Below are 12,927 nucleotides of genomic sequence, written 5' to 3'. Positions count from 1 at the left end.
CACATCCTAGAGATTTGTGACTTTTTTTCACTTGTTTCAGCCTGTGTGCTAAAGAAAAAGAGGGTGTCCTGCCAGGCACACTTTGAAGTGCTCAGGCTATTTATGCACATCTGGAGTTGGGAATTTGATTCCCTGAGCTCATCTGTTTCGCTTATTGCTCTGACTAGCTGCATTTGAAGCAAACACCAGGGTTGCTAGATTCCTCCATTTCCCCACATGTTCAAAGTCTTACACATCAGGTCATTAAGCTCCTTTCCTGTTTGTGGGTGAGTGTGTGTGTGTGTGTGTGTGTGTGTGTGTGTGTGTGCACATGTGTGAGTGTGAGCCTATGTTGGTATGTGTGCATGTCTGAGAGGTGCATGTGGAGGTCACAGGTCATCGTTCAGTGCTGTTTTCCAGGTGCAGTCTATCTTATCTTTTGAGACAGGGTCTCTCTCTCTCTCTCTCTCTCTCTCTCTCTCTCTCTCACACACACACACACACACACGCACACACACACAGAACTTACTATGTAGGCTGACCAGTGAGCCCCAGGAACCCAGCTATCTCTGCTTCCCCAACACTGGGATTACAAGCACATGCAACTATGTCAGACTGTTTTTACAAAGGCTGCAGGGATCTAACTCACATCCTGATGTTTTCAAAGAAAGAAGCTGGACCATTTTCCCAATACTGCTCCTTGCTTCCTTCCTTCCTTTTGTTCCTTTCCTTCCTCTGTCTTTCCTTTCTTTCTTCCCTGTCTCTTTTGGGGTTTTTGTTTTGTTTTCTTTGTTTGTTTTTCTGGTGTGTTGGTGTTTGTACTTGTGCATGAGGAGGCTAGGGTGGGGAACTGGGTGTCTCCTCTATGGCTCTCTGTCTTATTATCTTGAGTCAGGACTCTCACTGAATTGGGGCTCTGCCATTTGAAGTATGTGATCAGGTCAGTGGACTCTCAGGTCACCTGTCTACACCACTCAATCCTAAGGTTACTCAGCCATGCCAGCTTTTTACCTGGGGGCAGGGATTAAAACTCAGCTCTTTGACTAACTCTCATTCACTGAGTCATCTGCCTAGCTCCCTCTGCACTTCCTTTAAGTCATAACTAGAAAACTAATGCATTTTGTATAAGTTGGTTTTCCATCATTGTGACCAAACATCTGAGAAAAATCAACTTCAAAGATGAGAGCCTCCTTGTAGCTTATTAAGAGGTTGTAGCCCATGGTTGGCTGGATCCACTGTTAGTGAAGAGGCAGAATATCTTGGTGGAGGTGTGTGATAGAAGTGTTCACCTCAAGGCAGCTGTGAAGCAGAGGAGGTAATGGGTGACAGGAAGGGGTCAGGGCATTATCCAAAAGCATCCCTGCAGGGTGCCACTTCCTCCAACTATGCTGCTCCTCCCACAGTTCTGCCACCTCTCAGTAGTCCATTCACATTTTAAATGTACCAATGTATTAAACCACTGACAAGTCAGAGGCTCATGGTCTGGAAACACCCCAGACATGCTCACAAGATGCTTCAATGATCTAGGCAGGCACCTCTTCATCCAGTCAAATTGATAAAAGAGGTCAATCAGTTCATATGACACATCTCTACATATAATTTGAATCATGGACTGTGAATACACACTGTACTAGTAGCCCCAGAAGCATCTTTATGTTTAATCAATGTCAGTTCCAGAACCTTTCAAGCCAAATAGGGGATGTTATTTGAACAAGCTAGTTCTATGCCCACAAAACCATTCTTCATATTAAAATCTGGATTAGTTAGATTTTTCTTAAAAAACACTGTGTGTGTGTATCTGTATGTGCGTGTGTGTGTCTGTGATGTAGTGTGTGTGTGTGATGTGTGCATGTATGAGTCTGTATATGTCTGTAGTATGTGTGTATGTCATGTATGTGGTGTGGTATGTCTATGTGTATGTGTCTATGTGTGTAGTTGTACGTGAGTAGTATGTCATGTGTATGTGTGGTGGTGTGTGTGTGTGTGTCTGTGTGTGTGTGAAGGAAACTGGCTCATATAGTCAATCACAAGAGGTTGAAAATTTCCATCTTCAAGAGAAATCTAGTAACAGCTCAGTCCAAGATGCCTAAAGTTGAAAAACCAGAAGGCCTCAGATATGGACTTCATATAGGGTAAAGACCTGTGACCCTCTGGGGAAACACAAGTGCAAGTTCCAGAATTCAAGAGACAAAGGTTCTGGGGTCTTCTGTCATAGGACAGAAGCAGGAGGCAATGCACACAATCAAAAACGAACCAAGTCAAGAGCAACCAGAGAGACTCGTGCCTCCACCTCCTGCTCCCCTGTCTCATTTGGTGCTGGAATGATTGGATGATTTCCTAACCCATGTTGAGCGCGAACCTACTCCACTTAGTCCAGTGATGTCCCCCCACTGACCTCTGCTGAAAACACCCTCATACACATGCTCTAAGGACAAGCTTTACCAATTCTCCAGGCATCCTTCAGTCCGGTCATAACACTCCCAGTGAACTAACCCAGAGTCAGGTCAAACCACCAATCGGTACAAAAGCCAGGAATGTGAAGCCGGCCCATCTGATTTTAAAACTAACCCAGAGTCAGGTTAAACCACCAATCGGTACAAAAGCCAGGATTGTGAAGCCGGCCCATCTGATTTTAAAACCCAGGCTTTAGTTTATCATTTGTTTCATTTTTTCCTATTAATTGGAATTATGTTCATGACATTTTTTGTTGTTGTTTTCTCTATCCTTTGAGACAATCTCTTGTTATCAGATCTTCAGCATTTGGCAAACAGGACGAGGCTTCCCACAGCTGTCAGGGGAGGGAGATTCCTCCAGTCCTCTGCAGTGTGAGTCTCCAATACAATCCCTAGATGTTCTGCAGTGTGAGTCTCCAATACAATCCCTAGATGTTCTGCAGTGTGAGTCTCCAATACAATCCCTACATGTTCAGCGTGACTTGGAGCACACTGCCAGCAAACGAGCATGCAAAACCCATTCTGCAATTTCAGCCCAAGTCAGTACAACCTGAGTTATATTCAATAAACACAGAAATGAACACTTTCACAGCATCAGTCAATCCAGACTTAGAAATTGCCTGTGTAATATGTACCAGCCAATGAAGAAAAAAATGATTTGCCACAGTGACTGATCTATACTGCAGGCTGTCTGCTCATTAATTGGTTTTTCCCTTTTTAATAAGCAGAATCTCAGTGTTGTTTCTGTTATCAATATGTGCAGAGTTTGAAATATATGGCGTTCTCAGCCTTCCTTATGGCTGTAATATGGTACTGTAGGAGACGTAAGCAGAGCTCAAAGAATGCCCCAGAGGAAGCAGGTTTGTTTAGGCTAAGATGCTTCATGGTGCTAATGGTGGACCAGTCATTGTTCCACAAGACGCATCAATAAAAGCTGCATGTTCACAGTGGCTGGAAGTTGAAAGAGACTAAATTGCTGATAGCATCATGGAGACAACAGGATGCCTGGCTATTGACTTTCCTGTATCTGAAATCTTTATTTATAAATTAAATTTTCAGTTGCAAGCAGTCTGTTGGTTTTCAAGTATTAGGTGTGGCTTTTTGTGTTATCAAAGTGGTAAAATCCTATACATAGGAATATTCCTTTGGTGTTAACCCTCAATGTTGGGGGTACTTTTGGGCACCAGATGTCAGGACTAGAAGCCTATGAGAATAGGAAGCATCTTGCCTGGTTCACCGTTGATTACCAAGGTTTATTTGTGACATGCTTGGAAAGTCAAATATTCTATAAATGAATGACCAGATGAGCAAATATGTTTACAGCCACTCCAGAGAGCTTAGCCAGGAAACAGGTGGTTACAGGAGGATAAGCTCTTCGTTGTTCCTAACTACTGTAGGGCTTCCTGCGGATGATTTCAACCCACTGACAACAAGCAAGGGAAAAAACAGAAGGAGAACCTTCTCGGGTGAGAACACAGGATGTGATGGAGAACTGTACAGTTTGCCAAGCTTTGGTGGAGAATACAAGTCCAGTTGTGGGTCTGAGGATCAGAGACAAGCCCGTCACATCCCAAATGGCCTGTATGCTCTCTGCCACAGAACTCCTTTGGTTAGGCTAATCTAACTGTATCCTATAAACTGATTTCAGGGTGCTCTCAGTATCTGCATCTGCAGCCACAACTGTAGAACTTGACATTTCATAAGTCTTAGGACTTGATGACACAAACTTTTTGGGCCACATTTCTAGACTCTGAGTGGCTTCGTTCCTATTTCACAAGTATACAACATCTATCATGAATGAAATTCTCCATGGCTTTAGTGCACAGATGAAGATGCTTTTAAAGGTCCTCCTTGTTGCGATGCCTTAGGGGTTAACTGGGAATTTCCTTGCCTTTCCTTTAGTAACCTTTTCAGACATAGTTGTCCTAAGGTTTCTTGCTGTGGAGTTAAGCATTTCCATTGCTCTCTATTTTATTAAGACTTTGTGGTGTGGTACATTGAGTCTGTATGTGTATGGTTCATACTTTGATCCTTTCAAACAGGTAAAAATTCATAGGAGTCAGCAGGGTGACATTTCCCATAAATGGGGTCAAAGTCAAGATAGCAAGGCAATATTTTCCCCATCTTTGTTTACCTACCTCCCTATTCCCCAGACTTAATCAGTAGCTTCCCACTTTCTCTTTTGTGCATTTGACATTTTTCCTGGAGATTATGGTCATTTATTGTTTAATCTGCGCTATATCCAACCCTCAAGGAAGCTCAAATGCCCAGTCATCCTGAAAAGTACTGCTGCTTGCCACAATGTTTACACACACACACACACACACACACACACACACACATACATACACACCACTGCCTTTCCCATAATCATCTCCAATCCTGTCCCCATACCCTTTGTAAATACATGCTTCCATGCCTGTCAGAGCACTGTCCATGAATAAAGCTGTAAGAGGAGAATTCTGGGAGCTTACAAGGAAGCTTTTAAGAAAACAGGAGTCTTGTGACCTCTGTTCCTCCATAACAAAGGTTGTTCTTGGGATGTGCTTTCACACGTCTCTAAGGTATAGTAAATAGGAGTGGGTTGCTTCAGATTACCCAACCTCTACGATTATTATTCAGATGTTTGCAAGCATGGGCTGTCCTTGTGACTGTGTGCAATCTAAACTCATGTCGCCTTTCCCTTGTGACTGTATATAGCTTAAACTCATATAAATTTTGCTCATACAAACTTGCTTAACTTTCAGAAAACAGATTGTCTGATACCCTGTTGCATTAGACTTTAGTCTACCTCATTTTTTAGTCTCTGCTCCCCCAGGTTCACACCATCAACTAGAGCGATAACACATGCCTATGTATAATATGCTACCTGTGTCTTATACATCAAGTGTGAGACCTCTTCTCTTCCTGGTTTGAATAATAAGAGAAAAGGAAAGGGTTTCATATTTCTGTTTGTTGAATGCTGGCTGCCATGTAGCTTTCAACTTGAATTCCTCTAAAAAGTGTATGATTTTCTCAAAGTTGACAGCATCAGTGTTCCTGATCGTGATGTGGGTCTTCCATCTCAGAAGAGAAAAAAAGAAAAAAAAAAAAAAAACAGGAGAGGAAATCATTATGTGTCCAAGTGTGGAATCAGCTATTTCTAAAATTAAGCAAATTCCCATCCACTTATCGGGTATCACACTCAATAGAGTCTTCTACAAAATAGCGACATCATAAAGGGGCATAGATTACTTTGCCTTAACAGTAGCATGTTTTGATTTTCCTTCTAGCTGATAAATGGACATTGGCCCTATCCTTTCATGTCTGGCTGCATTTACTTTGACAGGTTTCTACTTATTAAAACATTTCAGCAGTTAATATTTTTCTTAAATCTGAAAATTTGCAGGTGTGGAATAAATCATATTTTGTGTCTCCACATGTTTTGGGCTACTTGGCTTCTGTCTGTTGTTCTACTCCTAAGCGACAGCTTTAACAATTCACTGAAGACATCTTTTTTTATGTTTTCTGTTGCCAACAAGTGCAGAGCACAGCAAACTTTGCTTCGTGCTGTTAGTATGCATTATTCAGAAAGCGATGATCAGATCGATGTGACTCCATTTGTGCAGGAAGTGGCATTTATGTATAATCCATGTGTTGCTTTTCTAAAAATGTGAAATGGTGAACTTCAAAACAAATGAAAGTCGAGGCTAGACTCTGTGACAGCTTAGGCTTTATCTTCAAAGGGGATAAAATGATGTGTTTTCTTATTAGCTAAACACCAGCTACAAAATATTGCAATACTGTACTGGCATTCCCTTAGAAATATTACATTCATGTCCCCCAAGTCCTCTCTCTTCCTGACCCTCAACATTCACAATCTCATAGATTCAGTGAGTTCCATGTTCAGTTCACAGACAGTCCTCTAGGCCACAGTCCCTCCAGGTTTGACCCCTGTTTACACCTCTCTTGCTGTGTACCCATGCCTGGCCAGGCAGGGCCGTGGCCAAAATCGTTTCAAGACTGGCTTGGATCCCATCGTGATTATTCAGACTTCAACTTGTGTATTGGACACAGGAGCCATTCAGAAACCCAGTCCAATAACAGTTACTCTGGACAGACGTTAAATGTTTTCACTTATTGACTATTTTATCATTAATTGAGCCACTTTTGAAGACTGACTTCTTTTTTTTTTCTTGGAAAATGCCTTCTTCATTGGCTCTTCAATTTGTTTTTCTGTATTTTTATTGAAGAGCTCTATATCCAAGTTTCATTTCTTTTTCCCTCTATGAAATACAAAACCTGGTTCTCTTAAAATTAGGAAATCCTCACCCTCATGCTTCCCAAGTCCTCTCTTTATTGTCTTAATGTTTATTCCGATATTCCCTTTGCTGTTAATGTGTGGGGATTAAAGAGTTTGCCACATCCACAAGAGGAACTCTGCACTAAGTAGCCTACAGTGATAGCCATCCTTTAAAGAGGAAAGGCTTTGTTATTGTTAAGTTGTCATGGAAATACAAGACAGAGTTTTATTATTTTATAATTTATCTGAAAAGGTAGGAATAAGACAAATGGTTCTTGTGCCATTCCCTTCCGATGTTATAGGTTGGTCAACTTCAAGAGAACACTTATCAATCTGTCTTTCTTCTCCTAAACTATACTTACATGTTCGCAAAAGCAATAAAAACTGTGGACAGTATGAGCTAAATTCTACTTGATAACATTACATTGTTGAATTTTTTTAAAATATTCTCCAGAAAAAAAGTCAGTTATTGCATATGGCATGTTATAGTACAGCTATTGGCATTAGATCTCACTGGGGGAAAATATAGGAATGGATTTTCTAGTTCAAAATTATGAACAAAGCCCTATCAATATTCCTTTGATTAAAGCAAGTGATTATCTGGGGGAGGGAGATGAGTTGGGATTCTGCCTGTCTGTGTCAGTGTGAGTTTGAAAGAAACATAGTGTGAGCAAAGAAAGGATTGAATATACTAGTATATTTTTATTTTGAAAAATTTGGGTATATATGTATGTTTACATTAATAAATATTGCCTTTTCTTTGGATTTTCGAGACAGGGTTTCTCTGTGGCTTTGGAGCCTGTCCTGGAACTAGCTCTGTAGACCAGGCTGGTCTCGAACTCACAAGAATCCGCCTACCTCTGCCTCCCGAGTGCTGGGATTAAAGGCGTGCGCCACCACTGCCCGGCTTAAATATTGCCTTCTTGTATTTTAGAATAGAATACAAATTAATTTCAATTATTTGTATCATTGACACAGATTATTATCAATTGAGTCATTGATTGATAATTAATAGTTAAATATCAATGATTATTTAATAATTATTGATTTTTAATTATTGCTGCAAATTATTTCCTTATGGAATCTTCATACGCACTCATCATTCTGCTTTTTTCTCATTTGTTTTCCTCCCTCACTGTCCCCACACTTGCCCCCTTTCTGGTCTTAGCTTGGTTTCTATTGCTATGATAAAGCATTCTAATCAAAAGCAACTAGGAAAAAAGCAGTTTAATCCATCTTATAACTCTCAGATCATGGTCCATCATTGAGAGAAGTCAGGGCAGGAACATGGGGCCAGGAACTGGAGCAGAGGCCATGATGAGTTTCAGAGGCTTGCTCAGTTTGCCGTCTTAGATACCCCATAGTCACCTTCTCAGGGATGTCAACACCCACCTTAAGCTGGGCATTTCCACGTCAATCACCAATCAAGAAAACAGCCCCACAGGCTAGCTGACATGATGGGGCACATTTTCTCAATTGACGTTCCCTTTTCTCAGATGACTCCACCTTGTGTCAAATTGAGAACAGAATTAATCAGGACTGTGGGTAGTAAATGAAGTCCTGAGTAAATGTGCATTGTTGACATTAGTGTGACCATGTTAAAGACGCAATGCTGCAGACCCATGGTGGTGGCAACAGCACAGGGCAACTCTCCAGCTGGCTCTTCCATTTCCTAGCTAACCTCAAAGTCTGCTTTTTTACTACACATGTTCTTTAGTCTCTATTTCTCACCTCCTTTCCCACTTCCCTTAAAAGCTGTCCCTTCCCTTTCTTGCCCTTCCTAGTTTTGTGACACACAGACACATATATGAACCTATCTGTACATGTGTGTACATCCACATATAAGCATGATATCCACAATAAGGTAAAATATGTATTTGGATTTCCAAGTTTGATTTATTTTATTCAACATAATGACTTCCAGTTGCATCCACTTTCCTACAATGGTCATGATTTCATTTTTCTGGATGGCTTCATAAAATCCCACTGTGTGCATGAACTAGATTTTCTAGAGCTATACGTTCCTGGACATTCAGACAGATTCCATTTCCGGGCTGTTGTGAAAGAGAAATCTCTAAGCAGGTACAAATATTTCTGTGATATATTGGATTAGATTCCTTCAGGTATGTGCCCGATTGACAGAGCTTGACACATGATAGTTCTGTTCTTTGAGGAGCTGCTAGGCTGATTTCCACAATGGTTGTACATGTTTCTATTCCTACCTTCAGTAAATGATAGTTCCTCCTTCACATCCTCACTAAATCTGCTGCCCTGTGTGTTCTTGATGACAGCCATTCTGATTGGAGAGATGGAATCCATCTCAAAGCAGTTTAAATTTGCCTCTCCTTAATGGCTGAGGATGCTGAATGCTTTTTCAGTATTTTCAGCAATTTGCTTTTCTTCTTTTGAGAACTATGTATTCAATCCACTGCTCTATTTTTAAATTGGATGGTTTGGCTTTTCTGTGTGTTTAATTTTTGTAGTTCTTTATATAACCAGACATAAGTCACCTGTCTGATATGTGTTTGGGAAAGGTATCTTTGCCCATTCTGCAGGATCCCTTCACTCTGCCAGATATTTTTTCCTGACTTTGCAGAAGGCTTTTAATTTCATGTACTCCCATTTGTCAATACTCAGAATTATTTCTTGAGCAACTAGAGTCTTTTTCAGAAAACATTTGCTTATAATTATATAATGAAATACTTTTGCTAAGTTTCCTCTAGCATATTCAGGGTTTGGGATCTTATATAAAGTACTTGATCCAGCTGGATGGTGATGTGTTGTCGGAGACCACTCATTTGTTCCCAGACACTCATAAATAACCTCTCAGAAACTATATTATTTGCAATACTCTTTGGCCAATAGCTTGAGTGTATTTCTGGCTAACTCTTATATCTTAAATTAACCCATCTCCATTAATCTGTGCATCACCACAAGGTCATGGCCTACTGGTAAAGTTTCAGCGGGCTCCGGTGGAAGCGTCTGTCTCCTGTGACAGCTACGTGACTTCTCACTGACTCCACCTAATATAAAGATGCCTCACTACTGAGGCCACTCTAGGGCTGAGGTATTATGTGAAGTTAACTTACACTGTAGAACGAGAGTAAAGAACCTCAGAAAGACCCAATCTGTACAGATTTAACTTCAGACTTTGTACACTCATTTGACTCTCCTAACTAGCTTACACATCTCCCACTCACAAAAGTTCTTCACAACAAAGGTCAATTAAAAGACAAACAACCCAGTCAATAAACAGGCTAATGAAATGAATTAACTGGCTATTGTCAGAAGTTGAAGTACACATGGATAGTATGTGAAAACAGAGGGTTCAACACGCTTAACACATAAGGAAAATGCAAATTAAAACTATAATGAGATTAGATCTCACCCTGCTCAGAAAGGCTCGCATAAAGAAAACAAATTACAGGACCAGTGATGAGGATGTGGGGGAAGTGGAGAAAATGTAATTTAGTCCAGCCACTGTGGAAATCAGTATGGTAGCTACTCAGACTTATAGTTTCCATTCTTAATTTGAGTCTCTTTACCGATTCAGGTGAAGTCTTCTTAAAACATGAATTCACTTAGTTACCTCAGTCCTTCCAAGCCATGGGTCCTCAACTTTGGCACAAACAAGATTTGGGGAGCAGTTGTTCTTTGCTGTCTGCCTTGTGCATTGCAGGAGAAGCGGTTCATGTAAGAGTTTTTTCTGGCCTCTGCCTCCTAGATGATCGCAGTGCTGCTTCTCTCTTCCAACACAAATAATGGGCATTTGTCAGTTTCTCTTGGAAGTAAAAATATCTTCAGTTGAGAATTGTTGACATAATTTCAGGATGCATATAGACAGAAAATTAGTTTATGAATTATAAAAGTAAGAGAGATTAAATATAGGGAGGCACTAAAGGACCATAGGAGATAACATGAGCAGGAGGAAGCAGGACACCCATTAGGATAGCCACTACTGCAAGATTCAAAGTTTCCTGTGCATCAGTCCTTCGGCTGTGGGTATCAAGTATACTTCACAATTCCCCGGTTCTACAGCAGTGAACAATGGTTGTTGGCTCCAGAATTTGACTCTAGCCACAGCTCAGAGCTGTGAGACCCTGAGGTTATTCCCAAGTGAGATTTGTTCCTGACTATGAAGGTCATGGTTATCTTCCTGTGTGGTGAACTCAGTCTCACGCCACTGTGTCTTTTGGCTTCCTATTGTCTGATTCTTCCTCTCTGCACAACTGCATCTCTGGGCATTTTCCAATATGTTTTTTTTTCTTATACCTCTTTTTGTGTGTTTTTCACTATGAAGAATGATTTTAATTTCCTTCAAATAAAAAAATACCATGGTTTGGGACTGGAGCAATGGCTCAGAAATTAAGGGTGCTTATTGCATGATCATGAGAATGGGAGTTCATATCTCAACATTATGTACACAGAAACAAGCTGCTTATCCTGAAAATGCCTGTAGCTCCAACTCCAAGTGATCCAATGCCTTCTTCCAGCTCCCATGCATGCACAGGCATACACACCCTCACTCTCTCTGTGTCTCTGTCTCTCTCTTTCTCTCTCTCACACACATACCTATGCACACATGTGTAAATAAATAAAATAAATCTTTTTAAAAACTTCCCATGGATTTTAGTCAACTTTTATTTATAGCTTCATAAAATAGCTATTTTAAAATTTTTATGTTAGTTCTAGGATTCTCATAATTGGGTAGTTACCTTTGTTTTATTTTATTTTCATTATCTTAATTTTATTTTTTCCTTGGGCCTAACTGGGATTTGATTAATAAATAAATCTTAATTGCACATATTTACAGTATACAACATGATGTACATATGTGTATGTATGATGGGGGAGAGTCTTCTGTTTTGTGTTAATTTCATTGGTTAAATAAAGAGACTGCTTTGGCCCTTTAATAGGACATAAAATTAGGTAGGCGGAGTAAACAGAACCGAATGCTGGGAGAAAGAAAGCTGAGTCAGTGAGTCGCCATGATTCTCCCACTCCAGACCGACGCAGGTTAAGATCTTCCCTGATAAGCCACCTAGTGGGCTACACAAATTATTAGAAATGGGTTAGATCAATATGTAAGAGCTAGCCAATAAGAGGCTGAAACTAATGGGCCAGGCAGTGTTTAAAAGAATACAGTTTCGGTGTAATTATTTCGGGGCATAAGCCATGTGGGCGGCCGGGTGCCGGGGACGCAGCCCCGCCGCTCCCCCAACGTGTGTGTACACACATACTCACTGAATAACCATTTTAAGACATCACAGTTCAGGAAAAAGCACACAATAGAAGGCACTAAGTCCTATTTTAAATGCGCAGTTTATATCATGCAGCAGAGCTGTTTATCTTGCAGTGAAACTGGAAAAGACAAATACGAACTATTACAAAGTTTACACAAGTGTATATTAGACCTTGACATCGGTGTATAAACATAATGCAAGACAGCAATAGCATTAGTTAAAGGACCCTTGCTTCTGGATTCTTTCTGTCAGACAGAGTTTGGTGTTGTTAGGCAGGTTGTAGGTGCAAATGAAAGATGCTGACGTGAATTACCCTTCACATGAGAGCTTTATTAGAAAATTACATCAGCCTGTAGGTCACATGCTCAAGTTCTAAAGGGAGACACAGAGATTGAAGACACAGTCCCAGTGAATAATCTTACAGGCTTCCAAGTGGGAGAAAGGTTTCTGTCATGTGACTCAGCCTTCATGTTAGGAGTTACAAGGCTTCCAGATAGCGGTGGGGGAGTCTAGAAGGTACTATGAACGCATTGGTTCAAGGTTGCCTCAGACCCAGGCAGTTGCGTGACTGGGTTATAGCTCTTCAAGGATGCAGAACCCTTTGTAAAGCTGCAAAATCTAACCCTTTTGTTAATTCATTGTGTAATCTACAATCTTGTTGTAGTTTGATTCTTTCCTAAAGGAATGCTGAAGAGTTTTCTTCCAATTGTATAGGATTACATAAAAAAAGATAAAAAACAAAGTTGATTAAATGAGGATTATGTAAGGAAGAATGTGGAGACTTTCAGCTGAAGGCTAAAGGAGACCTCTCTGGGAAAGACAATTATCTGGTACAGATTAAAGAAACAGAGTCCAAATTCCTAGCAAAAAGCCTCAGCCATCTCCTCCCACTGACTGGCAGAGCTTACAAGGCCAGGCCTTTTTCATCTTTATCTATGTTTGGAAAGGGGCCTCAAGTGATAAAAATGGA

The sequence above is a fragment of the Microtus oregoni genome, unplaced genomic scaffold (genome assembly GCF_018167655.1).
Source record: "Microtus oregoni isolate MIOR12 unplaced genomic scaffold, Mior012 000006F_ref0000085, whole genome shotgun sequence".
NCBI classification, from domain to species: Eukaryota; Metazoa; Chordata; class Mammalia; order Rodentia; family Cricetidae; genus Microtus; species Microtus oregoni.
This window is presented reverse-complemented; position numbering follows the sequence as displayed.